Source organism: Micropterus dolomieu, linkage group LG01 (genome assembly GCF_021292245.1).
Source record: "Micropterus dolomieu isolate WLL.071019.BEF.003 ecotype Adirondacks linkage group LG01, ASM2129224v1, whole genome shotgun sequence".
Classification (NCBI taxonomy): Eukaryota; Metazoa; Chordata; class Actinopteri; order Centrarchiformes; family Centrarchidae; genus Micropterus; species Micropterus dolomieu.
In genome coordinates, this window is record NC_060150.1 from 14,915,939 (window position 1) to 14,937,169 (window position 21,231).

At 41.8% G+C, this 21,231-nt stretch overlaps 1 long non-coding RNA gene across 1 annotated transcript in view; it reads right to left on the reverse strand.

Moving 5' to 3' along the window:
- Positions 1-3,566: 3,566 nt before the first annotated feature.
- The window catches only part of LOC123976907, a 31,383-nt gene continuing 13,718 nt past the window's right edge, over positions 3,567-21,231 (reverse strand). Inside the window, exons 2-4 of the long non-coding RNA XR_006826454.1 lie at positions 9,653-9,750; positions 4,322-4,469; positions 3,567-4,202 (exon numbers count right to left, since the gene is read on the reverse strand). This is a non-coding gene — a long non-coding RNA (uncharacterized LOC123976907). The remainder of the gene's footprint in view (positions 4,203-4,321; positions 4,470-9,652; positions 9,751-21,231) is intronic.

Below are 21,231 nucleotides of genomic sequence, written 5' to 3' on the forward strand. Positions count from 1 at the left end.
CCTGACGTACCTATTTTAAGGTTGGAGGAACTCTGATACACATGTAAATATACTGACAGTGTGACATTTGATCACCAGCTCCACCAACACAAACACACCCTCGACAAGATGTCCAAATATTTTGGTTATACTAGATATACAGCTTCAACATAAACTAAGATAGATAAGAAGAGAAGAAGTGGAAAAAGAGAAAAGAGAGAAAAAATATAAGTTCCACATTGACTCTGCACTCTCTTCTTCTGTCGCTGGAGAATCCATCACATTAAAGCTTTAATGCTAGAATAACAAAGCATCCATCATGCTGAACGCCGGGCCCAGAATACAGTGAGCCATTCAGGGCAGAAGTCTGCAATTCTCCGGGCGCGGTACCTGTACACCGCTCACCACGGTCGGCGGATATTACTCAGTGTGGAAGGTAAGTTGGGAGCATGTGATAAATACAATGAGCAATGAATGAGGTTTTCATGCATATGTTGGAGAGGCATTAAGGAGTAAGGAGTTATTCAGCTGACAGCTTTCCCATCACCCGCTTCTCTTTTGGCTGTCTGCAGTACTGCCTGGTGTGAATTTACTGCCTGGGGGGACATTAGTTTAATGAATAGGGAGGCATGTAAACACAAACTACAGAGGAGAGAAAACAAAGGGTTAGATGAGGAGACAAGAGGAAAGGAGACACCCAAAGGCAAGGAAATTAGATGAATCAGAAGTAAAGAAACACAAGGAAAAAAAACTGGTGAGATGGGACAAAAGGAGATGAGAGAAAATTAAATTAAATGAAAGAAAAGGAGAAGGAAGGAGAAGGAAGGAGAGGAAACAGGGCGGGGAGAGGAGAAAAGAGGAAAGGAGACAAGAGGGAAAAGAGAGGAAATGAAAGGACACAAGAGGAAATTCAGGAAGGAAACAGAAAGAGAAAAAGGAGAGGAAAGGACAGAAATCAAAAAGAGTGGAGAGGAGAATAAAGGAGACAATAGGAGAGGAAATTAGATAAAAGAAAAGAAACAGAACATGAAAGAGAGGGAAGGAGAGGAGACATGGGGACGTGTTGGGGAAGATTCGATGAAAAAAAGGAAAGAAGCAGAAAGGAAAAGAAACTGGAGAGAAGAGGAGACAGGATGTGAGGATGAGATGGAATTTAGGGGAGGAGAGAAGAGGAGAAGGTTACCCTTCCAAAGTACCACAATAGTGTCACCATAGTAACACACATGGAGAAAACCTTTACACATCATACCTCTACCTCCCGTTCTGTTTTCCCAGATCTTTCTTACAAAACCACCAAACATTTACAGTCAAACACACACACACACACACACACATACCAACAATATTCCGAGCCTGTCTCTTGTTGTAACCCGGCCCTATCATGTGGGGACTGTGAGCCACGTTGCCATGGAAACTGAACACCTCACAGCGGTCCTTGGAGGGAAGACACAGAGGCTTACCTCTCCACTTTCACCTCCCAGTCGCTCACGTGACCAGCTCTAGTGCTGCAGCTGGAGTGACAACAGACTGAATGGTTGTCATACTACACTGCAAACAGCATCCTAAAATCCTTGCTTATCTATATGTCCAATCAAACGACATTGGGCCACTGAAGAGCTCCTTTACAGTTTATGTCCAACTACTTTTTTTTAATACAGATGTTAAACAAGGAGCCCTACTGGTCACTTAACAAATCTAATAGTGATCAGCCAGCAGCAACAATTGGCTAAAACCTTTGTGAGGACTTTAGCAACCATATGTTATGTTGCATTTGTTAGTGATTTTAAAAAAGCAAAAACAAGTTGATAGGGTTGGAAAGAAACTTCCCAAGTTTTGATGATGATCTTACATGTGGAACCTGCATATACTGACAACTACACAGCACTGGCAAATGCATGTTTCTCCCAAGTGATGGAACAACAAGAATGTATTGTTGTTGGACTGAGAGGGAAAGGGAAATATTTTTGCCAAATTAGAGAGTAAAACTGCTCTCTCATGCAATATCTGTGTATTTTGAGTCCTAAAAACATAATTTTCTGCCACTGCAGTAAGAATATATCAATGGATTTCCCATATAATTGTAGACATTACTTTCTATATCCAGAAACAAGAATGATGAGAGCAGGGTGCTAACCTCACACAGAAATAACCTTGATTTTGGAAAATCCCTAAAACAAGAGCAAACAAGTTGAAATATTCTTATAGCTCACAGGACTCTATTGGCAGTAACACTTTTATCATTGGGTCTAATGTAGGAACACAAATTGACCCACACTACGTAATGTTCCTTCCCAAGTATACGGAACAAGGGTACAAATGTAGAACATGCGTGAGTGTACAGAATCCATACCTTTACAGGGACACATCCCCGGTGGCAAGCATCTGTCCCGTTTTACAGTGTAGGTACAAGAGATGAAGATGTGGCTGAAGCACCCCTCACTATAATGTCTATATGGAAAATGGTGCAAATACCTTAATGTATTACTTTGATTTATTGCTAGCTTTTATATAAGAGTGAGAAACATTCAAACGAAAGGGAAAAAGGCCAATGCTGAGGACAGGCTGAGCAAAAGCTGTGACTGAATGAACATAATAGGTTGGGGATTCATTGTACAGGGTTGAGGAGATATATAATGAGCGTGTGTGTGTGTCTAACAAGCTCCACACACGTTTACACACACATCTGAGAGAGTGCGACAAGGGGAGTGTGGTGGGATTGAGCGCGGGTGTAGAGATAAGGAGCTGCGGCAATGGGGCGGGGGGGGGGGGGGGGGGGGGGGGGGGGGGGGGGGGGGGGGGGGGGGGGGGGGGGGGGGGGGGGGGGGGGGGGGGGGGGGGGGGGGGGGTTGCTGCTGGTGTTGGTGCTGGTGGGAGGGTGTTGGAGCTTGAAGAGACGGGCGGCTGCAGCACTGCATGCTACGCCGTCACTATGAACAAAATCCCATCATCACTGGACTTTATAACACCGCCGCTGCCCAAAACGGTTCTCATACGCAACAGCAGAGAGCTCGCATGTCGAGGGAGAATTACACCACTGCAACACTCAAGTTTCAAACCTTTTGATTGGCATTTACGTTTGGGATCGAAGCTTGTCATGATGCCAAATTTGCCAAGGATGAAGATGAAAATGAAAGATATGAGGGCATATGAAAGTCCCAAAAGGTGTCTTTACTTTGTGATAATATTCTCGCTAGGGGACAGATTATTTTTAAAAACTGCTGAGGATGCGGCGCATCAAGCTGATTTGGACAGTGTATCCTGCCTTAGGACAAGTGCTATAAAAAAATATATCGCTTTGCTCTAGATTTGCTCATGTTGTTAAAAAAAAAGCCAGGGTTAGGAATAAATCCCCTCCAAAATTGATCCTACCCATCACCATTCATCAGAGGATCACCTCCAGCACTGTTTCTGGTGTCCTCGCATGTGTGTAAGTGCATGTGCAAGTGTGTGTAAGAGGAAATGCCATTTAGACATACCTGAGTTGTTACACATGATTTATTATCTTCTAAAAAAGAACAAAAAAATAGCAAAGATTGTGATCCAGGTTGTGCTAATAACATTGGATCCGGGGGAAATAAAGACAAAGAAACAGAGTATGTGCATTCAGCTTATCCCATTCAATGAACTCCGTTTGGCCTTTCTTGATCATATACATGTGCCATATGATCATCGGAATATGGCGCAGCGATGAAAGACTCACAACCCCCTTCATCAAAAACGAACAAACACAGAAGGACATGCAATGGCAGGAGATGAACAGCGGGAAATCAAAAGTTGGGAATACACATAACCCCAATAATGGTGCATTACAATTCTGCAGCTGTGAATGCAAGGTGACCCTACGTATCAGGAGCAACTACCATTTGTTCCAGGTGGTTGCTGCAAGTGCCTGGCTCTAGTAGCAAATCCAAAATCTATGATCCCCATGGTTCCCCACCATCTTTATCTGGAGCAGCTGCCTGGAGACCACTTGGAGATGTAACACTGACCTTGAATCAGCACTTAGAGAGGCACCAACCAGTCTTCCAGAGCCCCATGGTCCATGACCAGTCGCCAAGCTTGTTTTCAGAGCTACGTCATTTGGTGGTGTGAGTAAATCTGGCAGTATGCATGTAATGGTTGGGTGGTATGATTGAGAACAAGGCCCATCCTGATGTATATTTCATGCGGGGTGAGAATTCCTTATATATAATTTTGGGGCATTTATTGTAGAAGAAAGTCACCTGCATGGGTTGAAGTGAGACATGAAAGGCGACATGTGAGGAACTCGTCCAAGAATATTTAATCCCTTCTCATTCGCAGCAACCCCTTCCGCCCCCCCCCCCATTCCGTGAAGTCTTACCTTGTCTCGCTTGGCCCCCCGCAGAGGAAAGAAGCAGGCGAAGAGGAACTTGCCCCAGCTGATGACGGCAGCCAGGCACCAGTTGAGGCGAGCCATGCCTGCGTTTGTCCCGTCTCGTCTGCCAGCCTCTTATCTCCTGGATAGGATCCTGCAACCCCCGTGAAAAGAGCGATGTCAAGCGTAGAAAGAACCTGAGGAGACAGGAGACCCTCTTGTCCTAGTCAGAGGAGCAGAAATGAACCAAAAACCTTCTTGCAAGACAGATGACGACAGGGGATTTATTTTCCTTTCAGGGTTTTTTGGCAATTTTGGCTACCTGTCGGGCTATGTGTCTGCAATTCCAATTTGTAGGGGGGAACAAGGGGGGGCCACTGTGAAGCTACTGGCGTCCCACAAATGGAGTAGACCCTTGGACGGTCTAGAGGGACCCAACAGCATAAAACTGTCTTTCTGTCTTTCCATCAATCTGCCTTTCTCTTTCTTCGTCTCTTCTGTCTCCACAGCCCCGGTCTAGATGAGTCAGTCCTCAAAGTGTGATGAGCACCGTCGGCTGCATAATGCGAAGAGCCCGTCGCTGATCGACGACACTGTTACACATCCACACACACACGCTGGCATGCCCACACTCACTGTCTCTCACACACATACATTCACGCACATGAACGCTCGTTTGCAACACAAAAAAAAACGCTGTCCTGGCACATACATCCACAGGCAGAAGAGCCCCCCTCACGTCAAACGGCTCTCCTCCAGGCTCAGGATTCCCGGTGCTTCGCGCTTACACACTCCGTTTACACACACTCATCTCTCTCTTTCTCTCTCAGTCTCTCTGTGCTGCTCTCTCACACATACACACATGCACTGATGCTGCAGCACTTACTCAGCCAGCGCAGGAGGAGGGGAGCAAAAGAGTGAGGAGGGGGGAGAAAAGGAGAAATGACTGGGAACATAACGATTGGAAGAGAGAGAGAGAGAAAAGATGGAAAACAGACGGGGTTTCTGTTGATAATGATTGATTGAGTGTGTTCATTCAGTGTTTATATTTCAGAGTTGACGCCAGGGTCGCCGAAGAGAAGACGGGAATGTGCGTATGAACGAAAGTGCGCACCAAGTAGTGATCACTGGGAGAGGTGGAGGAGTAACAGAATGTACTGAAAGAGTGAATGGAGTCAAGATGGATGGATGAGAGACATCAGGAGAGGAGAAGAATGACAAAAAGGATGGCAGCGAATCGCAGGAGGAGAGGCAGGAGGGGGGAATGTGTTTGAGAATATCGAGCAGAGGCTACTGGGGAACACACACACACACACCAGCATGCGCAATATACACACACAAAACAGAACACACAGCAACCGTCACGGTGCAAGACGGGTACAAGGCAGGCAGAGAGTGAGATGATTGTAGTGTTTGCGGAAAACTGGGTCGAAGGGAGAAAAGGAGAGAAGAGAGAAAGAAAGGATAGAGGATGGCAGAAGAGGAGCGGAGCGGGGTGTTGAATCCTTGTGTCTTGGGTGATTATTTCCCTCTCTCTCTTTCTCACACACACACACACACACACACACACACGACTGCAGGTGGTGCACAGGCTCGTTCACTGTGCTGCAGTCTCTCTACGCTTCAGTGGGAGCACATTTTCACTGCAGAACGCTTTTCTGTGCTACAACCCCCCCCCCAAGCTCCAAACCCCAGCTCCAGCCCCTCCCACCCAGCACACCACCGCCACACCAACGCAATCAAAACACATCAAAGCAATGAGCGAGGGAGATAAAGTGTAGAGAGGATGCTGTTGTGTCAACCAAAGCGAGCTTAGCCTGGGCGGTGGGGGGGGGGGGGGGGGGGGGGGGGACACAAGAGAAAATACAAATCTTGAGAGAACTGCTCAAATCAGAGCTACACTATGTATCCTCATACAATATATGCAGAATTCTATCATTCAGTACTCATGAAAATGTCATTTATCCATTTATGTTCCTGTATGAATTGAAGTGTGCGTCACTGGCTCTTTATATATATATATATATATATATATATATATATAATTAGGCTATATATTCCACACCCAAAAAATGAACGCGCCTCAAAAACTTCAATTCATTTGAACTTCAGTTGTGCAACATTGCCCTTACCATTTTCACCTGGTCGCCTGTCGATATTCAATATGTGAATGTAGCATAACTCAGGAGGGACTAACTTCCGTCAAAGAGGAACGGAGCTGGTGGCCAGCCTAAACAGGAAATAATTCTTAAAAGGAACAAAATCCGGAGCAACAACTCAAGCAAAGCCAGCCTCTGTGGAGATACTACTAAACATTTTATTCAGATTTAATGCGCATGAGGTAATTTATTAATCAATGTTGTGCATTGCTTATGCTTAACAACTACTCAGTGAATGAATGAATGGGTTCACATGGCACATAATAAAATATACCATTTATAAAGCAGTTGACATATAGGTTAGGTCTGAGTAAGGCACCTTGCACCTGGTAAATACAGTAACACTGAGTAAATAGAAGTGCAAAAGATAGAAAAATTACTTCCAATATGTGATGAGGAAATGCTGCCTTCAATCTATGATCTCGGACATTTCAGTCTTGCATTGAGCCCAATAACTACTTCCTCCCAAAGAGGATTTTCAACCTTTGGAATACATATATAAATATTAAAAATATTCTACTTACTTAGCTTTCTGGGAACTCTCACATCCCACGGTCTGCCTCAGTGAATAGAACTTACTCAGATGTTATCACGTGATGAGTAGAAGACTTCAGTCGCCGGTGTACCGAAGGGTCATCACCTACCACAACCATTCAATACCTTCAGATCTCAGCTGGAAAGAACGACTGGGGTGGTAAATGACATCACTAGCAACAGCTGCAATGAACACTACATCGGTTAAAAGGCAAGGACCCTAGGGGTAAAGACTGAAAGAGCCCCGGAAGCGGACATCAGCTGTTTGCAAACAACAGACCATGACTGGTCATTGTATCAGTGGACAGCCAGAGAAAGATAAAGGAAGACACCCCACACACACACACACACACACACACACACACACACACACACACAACAACAACCACCTGTTATAACACGACTATTTCTAGTCAAGAAAGAAGGTCACAGGATATGGTCCAGGATTAGCTAGGTATGTATACATTGCATTTAGAATATTTACTACTGATGAAATAAGCAAGTCCTACGTTTAACAGAATGCCTTTCAATATCCTAAAAAACGGGTTTTTAGTTGTTGCTTTCAATACAATGTGAGACTAGGGACTATGGATCATTTATACCAGGCACATGATGGAAAATAGAGACATCTTCCTTAGAATATTATAATATCCGATGTAAGATGTCAGAATGATGGTGATGCAAAATGCCAGCTCCATAGAAAGAACCCCTCGCTGTCTGACGGACCAACAGCTGAACCTAACATATATACTTAATGTTTTAGATCTGGCTGCTACAGCTACAAAAATCTATGTAACATCATACATCTATGCGTGACTACTTGTCTGCAGGAATAAGGGGGAAAAAAGCAAATGGGCCCAGAGATGCAAAGCAGAGTGTATTTTTCCTTTGTGTCAACATTGTTGATGATGTTCTATGGACCTGCTCCCTTTACACTGAACTAGTTCCCTGCTTTACTTTACAAGGAGTTCAACACATAAATATATCAATTGTTTTAAAGAGATATGGTACTATTTAGATATGAAACAGGCAGCGATTTTGTATAGGCTGAGAAGGTATTTTGTTCCTTCCATTTTCATTAGTAATATTTTTCCCTAAAGATAGCGTTTCACTTTCCACAGCGCAGAGGAGTGAGGAATATGTTTTTGCACTGCACAGTATTCTACAGCAGTGTGTACTGTACATCTCAGTGTGAGACTGGGCTTGTGTCCCACTCTCTTGGCAATGCGCTGACCTTTCTCATTAGGCATAAGCAACTTGCATAATCACTGCTGACTTCTATTGACTGGCCTGTCACACTGCCTATCCGTTTGACTGGAAACCCTGTGGAAAAAGTGCAGGCTGCCAAAAAACTAACTTCTCCCTCAATGACTTTCCTCTGTCATCTGCAGCAGGATCAGAATCTATCATTTTTCACCAAGTGCACAAAAACAGGCACTTTGCAGTGTTAGCTAAGATTTATCCTCTGTTGCGCCAAAGGTTTTATAGTAACATTGTCTATCAAATTATCAAATGTTAGCTATTTTCCCTTTTATCCAAATACAGTACATGCACAGTTTGAAATACATATCACATTCATAGACTGAATCCAGTCCTGTAATGTTGTTTAATGTTGTAATTTTGTTTCCCCTTTCTCCAGGTCTACAGCCTTACCTGTTCACTCACATCTTCTGTGTTTTCATTTGCCCAGAGCATGGTTATGTTTCATCACAAGCAAACAAAATTTCAATAAATCTAATATGAGTTAATGCTTTTCACAAAAAAGATTGTCATGAATGTTTTACACATACAGGTAAGCTTTTCTATTAAACCATCTGTTGATTCAAAAGAATGATCAACCAAAATGTTCATAGTCTGATGAGATTAAAGAGACATTTTGAGAGATTTGTGACTGACCTGTTAGCAGTTGGCATGTTTGTGAATGTGTATATTCTATTTTTATTTGTATGTTACTTGAGATGGGCTCTGTAAACAGCTACAACTATTATAGCAATTTTACCATGGCAGCATGGTTAAGTGGAACAAACTGAATTGGGAAATTCTGAGAAATACTTTATTTCCTTTCTTGCTGAGAGTCAGATGAGAGGATTACATACATTCAGCAGGTGGGTAACTTAGCTTAGCATAAAGACTGGAAACAGGTGGAAACAGCTAGATTGGCTCTAGCTAAAGGTATCAAAATGTGTTACCCAGCACCACTAAATCTCACTAATTAACACACTGTATCTTGTATGTTTAATCTATACAAAACCCCAAGTGGACTAACGACAATTTGTATTTTTATCGTGGGTTATGCCCCTAATAATTTCTTGGTCTCTCAAAAAAAAAAGTCTGGTACATAACGTCTTAGTAGTGGCAAATTTACAATTTTACACTTGTGTTTGGATAGAGCCAGGCTAGGTGTTTCCTGCTGTTTCCAGTCTCAATGCTAAGCTAAATTAGTCGGCTGCTGGAAATAACACCATACTTAGTATATAAACACAAGAATGGTGTCAATCTTTTCATCTAAATGAGTGAATACGTGTATTTCCCAAAATACAAAACCTTTCATTCAAAATGTCCTTGGGGAAGGAATCACTGCAGGAGATGATCCTGGATGTTGCTAGAAAATTAGCATACAAGCAAAAGTAAAAGTAAAGCTCACCACCAGAGTTTGCAGGCTTGCGGTGTTGTCACACAGGCCTTCGCTGTAGACTGACGGGTCATGGTTGTGACTGACAGCTGGCCAGCCTGGTACACATGCTGCAAGAGAAAAAAGAGACAGAAGGAGGTGCAGAGTTTAGTTTTCTGCCCCAGCATCCCATTTACATTCAGAGCACAGAGTGTGCACTGTACTGAGCAGACAGCAGATTAGGTCCCATCACACACCTCATCATTCACTAACACGTAGACTCATCTGCCTTCCATTTCTCTCCGACTCGTCCTTACAATCCCTTCTTTTTCACTTTTTCCGCCTTATTTTATTTCTCGCCATTTTTTACTTTTTTTCAGCATTTGCCTCCTTTTCAAGCAAAAAGATACATTATTTGGGATTTGAACTTCTTTACTATTCTTCCTGTCTTCCATTTCCCATGCAAATCATATCCAGAACAGATAAAATAACTTGTCTGAGACACATACCAATCCATCCAATCATTTTTTCCATTATTTTAATGATAATTAATTTCCAAGACAAAGTGATTTGTTAGTTTGAATATTGTTTGCAGTGAAAGTGTAAATCCCAAACACAAACAAAACATACATGGAACATCAACACACACACACACACACACACAAAGAAAGAATATGACCTCCCATGCCCTTGCACTGCAGTCATGCCAGTCCTGACTCCAGGGTGTAGGGTGCCATACATAATACATAATAATACATAATAATGACGACACCTCGTTTTTTCAGAAATGTCCCTCTTCATCACATCTAATCCAAGAGAAAGCACTGCAGAGACAGAGGTGACCCACATGGCCTGTGATCAATGATTCAGTCTATTAAGTGAAGGTGCTTTGATCAGGAATTCTCAATGACACTGGATCATTGCACTTCCGCGATCCCCAAATGATTCAGTACTGTCTGAAGATAAATTTGATTTAATGTACAGTTATTATTATTTCTTAACAAAAAAAAAGACAAAAGGTAAAGATAAAGATTCTGTTTTACAACTCTCATATTGAGTATGGACTCGACCTCTGCCTGGAAAAACCTCCAGGTGACAGGTTCATCTTTAGTAGGAGCAAATTATGTGCAGAGACAGGGAAGCACTTGGATGCGCTTAGAGTGGAGGTCTATGAGCGGTGACACTTCTGGGGCCTGCTGCCAAGGGAAACTCAGTTATCCAGCAATATCGCCCCTCCCCCAATACACACTAACACACACACACACACACACACACAACTGACAACCTTTCTTCTGACCCCAAGGGAGAAGGAAAGACAAGAGGGAAGGGGTGATGAAGAAGCTATTGACATAGAAGTGGATCTACACTCTCTCAGGACATTAGCAACAACAATCAATTTGTACCCGCTTTCCTTTTTATTTGAAAATGTTCTACTCAATAGATTGGAGTTGTAGTTGAAGGACAGATTATTACAATTTAGTAATTCGGTTAAGAGTTATTGTCGTGATCTGGGAACACTACAGCATGCAAAACATAATTCAGAGAGGTTGTAAACAAACCACAGATTAGATTATCATTTTATTTGGAGGTGGAACCGAGTGTAACTGTTATTTTGCCAATAATTTTTCAAAACACAAGGACTGTAGATCAAAGGTGAACTAAAAAGTTGGTCTGTAAACTGTGATGGATGTTTAAAACGGACAGCATGGACAATAATAAGCTTATCAAAAACAATAGAAACACTGACCAAACCTATAAAAATGCCATACGATATTACTTGTAATAAACTACAATTATCCTTTAATTATACATGTTAATTATTACATTGTTTAAATGGTAAAGTTTGTCATTGGTCAAGAGCCACAGGTAGGAACTGAGTAGCAAGAGCACTGTGCGTAACAATGAAGGTAACAGGAACACATTTATTTGACTCCGCCCTTGTTTTGATGTTTGATGTTTTTAACCATATTTTTAAATCCATCTTAGTTTACAATTGTTCTGTTTTATTCTATAAATGATTTGTGTCATTCTGATCCTTAGATTTATTTTTTTTATGCTTGCACATAATTGTCATTATCTAGAATTCCATGTGGTCTTTTGTCAGGTTTACATCTTACAGCATGGACAATGGCATCTGATCTGGATGCAGCCGCAGCAGGCAGAAGGTAATCAGTGATGTAAATGCCCCCTGATAAGCTGCAATCAGGTATCAGCCAGACGACAGCAGCGTAATGCAATTCAACAGCACCGTTATCATCACAATCAGCTGCAGTCCTAGGCTAAATTAGAATCGACCCCTGACTCTCCACTCCATTCCTTTAAATCATCCGCACTATGCAGCTTTCCCCCGGCGGGGCCATAAGCAAGCGGGAGAGGTAGATCTTGTTTGGGTATTTTGGAATTTACAGATGCTAAAATACTATAGATGGCACAGTGGGATGGTGATTGCCATTGAAGGAAATGCAGTTATGGGGATTGATGCCACATTTTTACACAGATATAGAGTTTAAAAGAGGCCTAGACTTGCACTTTTTAAATGTAACACAATCATCACTGAAACACACTGAGTCATATAAAATGTGCTATATCAATAAACTTGACTTGACAATATATTACGCAGAATTTACCAGCACAAATGGGACACACATTTGTTCAGCTCATTCACAACTACACTTATTCATAAATGAACTCTTTTTTTTCCAAAGAACTTTACAAGGTTTCTTCTGTTCATTCAACCCATTCTCACTCCCCTTGGCATCAGTGGGTAGCCCCTTAGCGTCATAGTTCAACGCACCTGGGGAAGCCCTGTAGCGTTATTTACGAACGCTAAAAGCAGGTGTAGGATATAAATAACAGAAAAATACAAGTGGTTGGGGTGAATGGGTGCACCAGAAACCAGACTTTCACCCAGGAGAATGGAGTTTGTTTCCCATGTGAAACAAAAAGTCAACATTGATTGTTTTTAGTTACGTAGGTTACATAAGTAGCGTAAGTTATGTTACTTACTTTACTTAATTTACAGAAGTTAAGCCACGTAGGTAAAGTAGTTATTTAGACCCAAACCATGATGTTTTCCTAAATTTAACCAAGTAGATTTGTTGCCTAAAGCTAGCCAAATTGCGACGTTTCACAACATTAAACATGTGCCATTACATATTTATTATTGCTAACTCAACCGGATGTTGCACAGGTATTCTTGCAAACTTGACCGTGGAGCCCTACACGTCCAAAAATGACGCAAAAGTGGTACCCAGGGCATTAAAAAGCAACTCCAAGGGGTCTTGACCAAGCGTCTGTATGTGACGAGTTGGGAGTGAGAATGTGGCTCATTTACAGGCACACTCATACACCGGTGGCAGCGAGCTGGGTTCAGTGTCTTACCCAAGGACACTTCCACGCGTGGATAGGAGGGAGAGGAGGTCGAACCCTGTGAGCAGTGGACACCCCGCTCTACCTCCTGAGCCAAAGCCGCTCAAATCAGGCTGCATCTGACGGATATTCTTCCACTCTTATAAGTGGTTAGCAACAAAGCTTACCATGGTTGCCTCACCCCCTCACAAAGCAAGCAAATTTCAAAATTCAATTAAATGAGTATAAACATGCAATAAAGCAATCAATAAAAATAAATCGATCAATCGATCAATTTTCAATATGGTTTTCTCATTGGAATGTTTCTAATGCGCAAAATAAAATATTCAGCACAATGTTTATAAAATCTAATTCACTGTCCTCCTTCTGGTCATCACAGGATGTGTGCCCTGGAACACAGCAGTAGGATACTGTATTGTGGCTATTTTCATTTGGGACAGGCTTGGAAAAAGCCTGAGGGAAGCTATCCACCCTCCTTATGTCCGAACATCCAGCTCATAGCTCACATCCCGCTGCTGACTTGGCTGTTTTCCAGTAGGGTTTGTGGTGTGCTTTTAGCCCCACTAATGTAGCTACCTATGTAGGTTAAAGACCCCCTCATGGTCGACAAACACACCAGTGCCTGGGGAGACATCTCAAGGTGAACGCAGTGTTCTGATCATACACTCCCCCTTCAGAGGTGGCGGGAACAATAAATAGGACAGAAACAACAATGTCAGAGATGAACATTTCCGCTGTGATTGATTTATGTGGAGTGGAGCAGGACAAAGAAAACATTTAACCATGACAAACAGGCAAAAGCATTTTGGTTTTCTCTTTCAGATATCATTTATGTTGTAAAATAATATTAAAATAGATCGCTTATTGCAGCCGGTCTGGCACGTTCGTTTTACAAATAACTGTGAGCACATGTAGGAAAGCGAGTTTTGCACCCTGAAAGATGGGACCTCCATTTAATCTTGCAGTCCTGTCTGCTGTGCTTAGGAATTTGCAGGACCCTTAATTCCCTAAATGAGCCAAGAAATCGATAGAAAGACTACTGGCCCATACTCAGTCTAATTATACACATTTATCACCAATCACCGCCTCGGATTTGAATACCAACCTCTGGGACACTGTTGTACTGTGAGGCAAAGTGACAGTCCACTGCAATCCAGTTCATCCGTAAAGCAAGACTCAGCAATGTGATATCAGGATAGGAGCAATTATTTGCAGTGCTGATGGATGAAGATGAGAGAAAATAACCATGAAACCAGAGGGAGAGAACAGAGTAGAGACCGAATGTCTTCTGGATAATCACAGAACATCCATTTCAGATTGTATGAGACCAGGCAAAGCAGAACAGTACATCGCTTCCCACACTTATAGCCGTTCAAAAGAAAACACTTTAATTGCAGAAATTACTGTGCAGCGGGAAGATGCAGAGATCTGTCCAAAACAATATTGAGTAGCTTTATCGGGCTTTAGAGATGAAAAGCAACAATGTGATGGCGTGCTCTTGGCAATAGAGTTCCTGCTAATACCTAGTCGATATGAACTAAACCTTTACAAGTGCAGACCTTTTGCTTCCAAGGAAGGTGTTTCTTTCTCCACTTAAGATAAATCTAATTTCACACAATGCCAAAGATGGTTGCTCAAATACTTTTGCATGGCTGTTTCTTTCCTTGTGTGTAGTATGTTTAACTTTGTTTTCGTCTCCGTTCCCAACCTGCTTCCTGACAGGTGTTACATCAACCGGTCACCTCAAGCCCATACAACACATAGTTGAAATCTGGGAGGTATGTAGCTGAAGATCACATCTGTGTATTCTAGCTTCTGCTGGGTAATGTTTACACTCCTGGGGCCGTATTACAGAAAGTTCCTATCTTAAGTCTTAAGTTAAGATAGGAAGAGTCTAAGGATTTTTCTCAATTTGGTATTACAGAAGCAAATCCTAACTAACTTTAGGAATCCTATCTTATCTTACTTCTTCCTATGTTATCTCAGGTTAGGAAATCCTAAATACTCAATCCAACATCGGTTATCAACCTGGGTGCATTTCCCAAAAGCATCGTTGCTAACTACGGTAGCAACTTCCTTGGTTGGAACTATGCAGACACAACTGTTTCCCGAAACCCTAGTTCAAACTACGGAGGTAACTAAGTTGGTAACTTACATGGTACGAACCACTTCACTTAAGTGACGCAGGTGTTCCCCAAAACCACAGTTCCAACAAACGTTTGCACCAACTGTCGTTAAGTTGCATAGTTCAAACTACAGCTCCTGACCTGCGGTTAGAAGCTTAGTTCACAGTGACTATGTCACAGATAGCAGAAAATGCAGTGGATTTAATGTGTTTTAAGCAGGGAATGTTAGATAATCCTGCTGTACAAACATATTTAAGGTGAAGTTTTTTTATAAAAATGTAGTTATAAAAGTACTTTTAAATGTTGTCGGGTCATGGGTAAGGTTGCATTGATTCAGTACTAAGTATGTTAGTATAGACCATCTACAAACAGCAGGTGTTTTTCTCACAGATACCTTGATTTAATATTAGTCACCAGTACAAAGATTAAAGGACAAAATGGAGAATGTATGACATAACTTTTAATATTACCTTCATGTATACATTTCTAGGCCTCTGAAGACCATGGGTGTTCTCTAGTCTTCATTACAAACATAAATATAAAAAGGGACAGCATAAAATTTATGAAAGTACTGTAATGAATAAATCCCTGAGAGCTTTCATTACCATTATAACAAAGGGCTTTGAACCCGTGTCTGTCTCAATAAAGAACATTCACATGCTCAGCCACTTATTGCACTGAGCTATTCTTAAGACCTTGATACCATTTGCAGCCAAGGGAATCATAATAGTGTTAAATTGTTAAACTGACGATACTTGCGGATTAAACTTATTTCACTAAATGTCTTGTAGGCTAATAGTTCTTAATTTTTTCTTCTAAGTTATAGCCTATATTTAGGTTAAATAAAATGATTAGGTTATATATTATTTATATTGTTGATTTCATTAACACTATTGTTGATTTTCTTGCTTTGCTATACTATAATATGAAAAGCCTAAATAATAAGTTAGCACAATAATGTCACTTAATATCGGTCACAACTGACATAGGCTATCTTGACAAGAATATGACGACGTTTTGTGAGTTTTCTGCTGTGAAAGTCAGACAAACACACCTGGAAACATGTTAGTTCGAACTATATTGGTTCAAACTAAGTTAGTCTAAACCACGGTGGTACCAACAAAGTACGTGGCCGTTTCTTACATCTGAAGTACGATGCGTCGTACCAACATAGGCTGTGTTCAAAACAGAAGGCAGTTGCCTCGCTGCCTCGATACCGTAATAGACAGCTGCCTCAGAAGGCATCACTTTCAAGTGAAGGCAGCTCTGTTTACATTAGTTTCGAACAGCCTTCTAGGGCAGTACTTCAGCATGCTGTCTTGCGTCTCTTCTGGCTGTCAAAAGAGACGCTAGCCTTAGCATCAGCTAACAGACGCCTCAGAAATCATACTGAAAACTCTTGGTTGGTTACAGTCACGGGCTAATATTATAGTTCAGTGTTTAGTTCTTGCTAGATTTTCAAAAATCGAGCGAGAAAACTACTAAAAACTTGTACACAAATATTTGTGTACAAATTCAGCTTGTTTGTCCGCCATCTTGACCAGTTGTCGAAAGCTCAGTCGGCCGCAGTGGCGCTGCTTTATGGGTAATAGTCAGCATCAAGTCACCATCGATGCTGCCTTCAAAACTGGCCGTTACTGGGGCAGCTTGAAGGCATTTCAGCAGACAGGAAGAGATTGTTCGAGCCGTTTCAAACAGCACTTGATGCCTTAGATGACTTCGATGACTTAGAAGTGTCAAGAAATCCAAATCCTCATAACGCTAATCTGGGGAGATTAAAGATAGAGAGAGGGCTAAAATAGCGGACACAGTCAACGCCGCGCTGATGCTGTCAAAAAGAAAATAAGATAGGATCTGCAGGTTAGGAAGTTTCTGTAATACGGCCCCTGGTGGGGTTGTATTAACATTAAGGGAAGTTGGAAGTGGGGGAAAAAAACTATAAACCACCATCAAGAGTGTTTTTGCAGTGTTAAAGCGACAATGATTGTTTTGGAAATTGGAGGGCTTAGAAACTGTACAAAAAACAAACTTTTAAGCAATTTATTTAAAACGAGTTCAACAGGAACATTGGACTCCAAAATGTAAATAAATGTGCTTTCATACAAGCAGTAACAACAAAGACCAATAAAGGATGGTTGGGGCTGCTGGGTAAAGACCTCTAAGTTAAAAACTCATTTTCCCAGTCCTTTGTCAGGACACACCAACAGAACTACAAATTGTTTCGACAGCAAGCACGCTGTGGCCTTGAATTGCAAAGGTGCAAAATATAGACATGAGATAAAGAGGACATGTAGGATACTAGGAATACTAAACTGTGACACTGAAGTCGGCCTGCTTTTTAAGCAAATAAGAACATTCGGGAAAAATGAGCAAAGGCAAAACACTTCCCACTCATCAGTCAATGGAGCAGTTCCCTTCCTTCAAAATTTACTTATTACAACTGAAGACAGAGAGAAGACAGGAAGGGACAAATGGGAAAGAACAGAGCAAAGCAGAGGAACAGAGGCAACAACACATAGAGAAAAGAGGGAACAAAATAGGTTGTTGTCTGCAAAGTTGAACCAAAATAGTGTTTTCTGATCACAAACATTGTGCAAGGTACAAGGTAGATTTATCTATCATTTTACAACATGGGTGTTTAACGAGATGAAGTTGTAGTTCCCTTTATGCTACTCACAAAAAGCAAACGTTATGTAGAAAAAAGATGGTGCGAGGCTGAGGATGAATTTAGGACTCTTACAGCCTGAGGAAAGAAGCTGCTCTGAAGTCTGGTGGTGCAACAGCAGATACTTCTGTATCTCTTGCCAGATGGTAGCAGGGTGAACAGGCTGTGGCTGGGTGGGTACTGTCATTTAGTATCCTTTGGGCTCTGTGCGGGAACCTCACCTCACCGATATCACTGATGCTTGGTATATGGGTATGATGCTCTGTGCGATTTTAATTACCCCCTCAAGAGCACCTCACATCCTGGGCCTTGCATATAGCATGCCAGTTTGTGATGCTGATTCCCAGGAACCTGAAACTGTTCACCTGCTCCACCTCAGCACCACTGATGTAGACAGGCGTATGTCTTTAACTCCTTCTTCCTAACATCAACGATCAGCTCCTTAGTTAGCAGTAGGTTGTTCTCTGAGCACCACTCAGCAAGATTGTTGATTTCCTCCCGATATGAAGTCTCATTGTTATTTGAAATCCGGCCGATGATGGTGGTGTCGTCTGCAGACTTCACAACAGAGCTCTCTCCATGTTGGGGGATGCAGTCGTGGGTGTACAGCATGAACAGGAGGGGGCTGAGCACACAGCCCTGGGGGGCTCCGGCTTTAAGCACTAGATTGATGAGGTGTGTGGTATTTAAAGCCAGAGTGCTGAGTTTGCTGATCAGTTTCATGGGGGAGATTGTGTTGAATGCTTAGCTGAAATCAACAAACAGCATTCTGATGTAGAAGTTGCTTTTCTCAAGCTGAGTGGAGAGCAGTGGATCTGTTGGTTCTGAAAGCAAACTGGTCAGAGATGTTGTTCTTTACATGCTGGAGAACCAGTGATAAGTTAAAAATATCAGTAACAACATAAATTAGCTGACTGGCATATGCTTTAAAGCTGATAATATACGGTGCAACTTTTTGAGCAATGTTGCTGGGCAATCTTGCTGGTGGCAAGTCCGACTATGTTTTGAATGCGGTGATAGCGGTGGTGCGGGGAGGGTGGCAGAGTGATGGGGGAAGGGGATTACGGTAGTAATCTTTACTCACTACCATTGACAGCAACATTGCCCAGCACCATTGCTCTAAAAGTTGCTCCGTGTATCATCAGCTTGAGTACACGGCCTGTTATCAGGCCCAGCAGATTGTCTCATATTCACTCTCAGCAGGACTTTTGTCATATCTACTGTCTATACCGACAGTGGCCAGTCCTCTCTGCTTCACCTCCTTGATGCCAGCTTTCCATCAGGCTCTGGCGGTGCTGTGCTTCCTTGTCACCTGATTGAAAAAAGCATCTTCTCTAGCTCTGGATAGAGCCCTCACCTCTCCATTCATCCAGGCTTTCTGGTTGGGGAATGATTTTATTGTCTTTGTGATCACCACCTTTGCTTATGTATGAGGTCACTGATGATGTATACACCTCAAGAATTATGTGGTTCTCCTGGGTGGCAGCCTCTCTGAACATGTGCCAGTCTGTGTACTCAAAGAGTCCTGTAAAGCTGCTGTAGTCTCATCAGAGAAATATGGTCTGATAAACCAAAATGGGGAAGGGGGAGGGCTTTGTAGCTGCCAGAAATGTTCAAGTAACATAGTCAAGGGTATTGACTGTTACAAAACTGATTCTTATGATCAACTAATAGTAGTTTTTTAAAGTTAGGGAAAGTCATGGTAATGGTTACAACACTGACCACTGGTAGAAAACAGGATGCAAACAGCAATCTTGCGTGTCAAAGTCATACATTTTGTTGACAGTTTTATGATCTGCCACAGCTATGATTACTCTTTGGTTCGGTTTAGGCACAAAAACTACTCAGTTAAATGAAAATAATAGTGCTCATGGTTAAAAGAAATCATGGGATGCTAACAGTGAAAGTCACATGTCCATCTACCCCAACCTTCTCCTGGATAGGCTTTAACGTCATGTCATTAGTCTGGGCAGATTACGGTCTCCATATATATGTTTTGGGGATTTTCAAAATTAGACTGCTGGGGTCACGACTCAGACATGGTGACATGAACAGCATTATTGATGGGTGATAATTATTATTCATTGGTTTAGGATGGCCAATCAACCTTCCCTTAAGCCTGAAACAGTGTGTATGCGCATTTGTGTGGCTACAAGGTTAATGAATGTGTGTATAAGTGTCTTTGTGTAGATAAGCATCAACTCAAACTTAATTGTATGTAAGCTTGCAGTTCACAAATAGCTGCACATATTGTAGCATATTTAAGTGATTCAAAAGGATTCATACAAACTATATATGGCCAGTTTTTAATTTTAAAAATCGAAATACAGTATTGCCTAATGTCTGTTTTGAGCTGCTAGTTCTACTGTTTAAACTGGGTGTACATTTAGCATAAAACTATGCATAAGAAGAAAGTGCCAAATTCTTCTCTGTCCTCTGGCAAACCCGACCTCGTTCGTGGATAGAAAATGTCGACTAGACACTGGCAGAGACATTTTGAGGGAAACAGCGAGAGACAGGAGAGACCTCTACTCTCCTTCAGAGCCAAAGCCATGAGAGGCAGTGAGCAATGTGTCTGTCCTGAGGGAATTATGGGAAATGAACCGTTTTCTAAAGGCCTAGTATGTCCAACGGGACACAACTTCAGGCGTTGCTGCCAAAGTGTCACAACAGTGGCAGGCCACAAAACATCGACCAACATAAACACGGACTGTACAGAAGCTACTAAAACATACAAAGAGCAGTCGAGCTACATTCTGGTTCGAAACATTAAAGGAAAAATGTTACCAAATTGCACAAAATATCTGTAGAATATTAAATATAAATTATTCAAATTGTAGAAATAATATTTTAATGCTCAATAGGTGACCAAAGGATATGCAGTTTTTGCATTCACAGGAAACACATGGCTTTTAACATCATGCATCAAAGCCAGCTGACACTCAGCTGACCAGACCGATGATATTTTCCGGTGACAGCTCTCCTCTCCCTGCCTTTGCCTGGTGCCGGTGCACTGTTGCCATGGGAGATGTTTATGTAAGCCATGCCTAATCCTGTTAACGGTTGCTGTGGCTACTGCGCAGCATAAGTGTTCGGCAATGCCGCCCTGCAAAAAATGTCCTTCCTTTGAGTGCAGAGTTTTATTTTTATTCTGGAAACAAGTGAAAATGGAAAATGGGAAGAGATTATTTAAGGCATTTTGGATTTTTTACATAAACACATGATTTGCAGCACTAAAGCTAGCTAATTTTACTTGCTACAATCAAAAAAAATCAAAATGAACCCATTTTAATCTGTCATTCTCCTAACCTAACATGCTCCAGTAATATACACATTAATTTGAGTGTACAAGGCAATTGTGATTGTGATTTTGGTCTAGTTAAATTTAAAAATCACATATTTTAGTGTCTTTAGTGTTTTTTGCAGATCAAACTGTTATAGATAGATCCTTA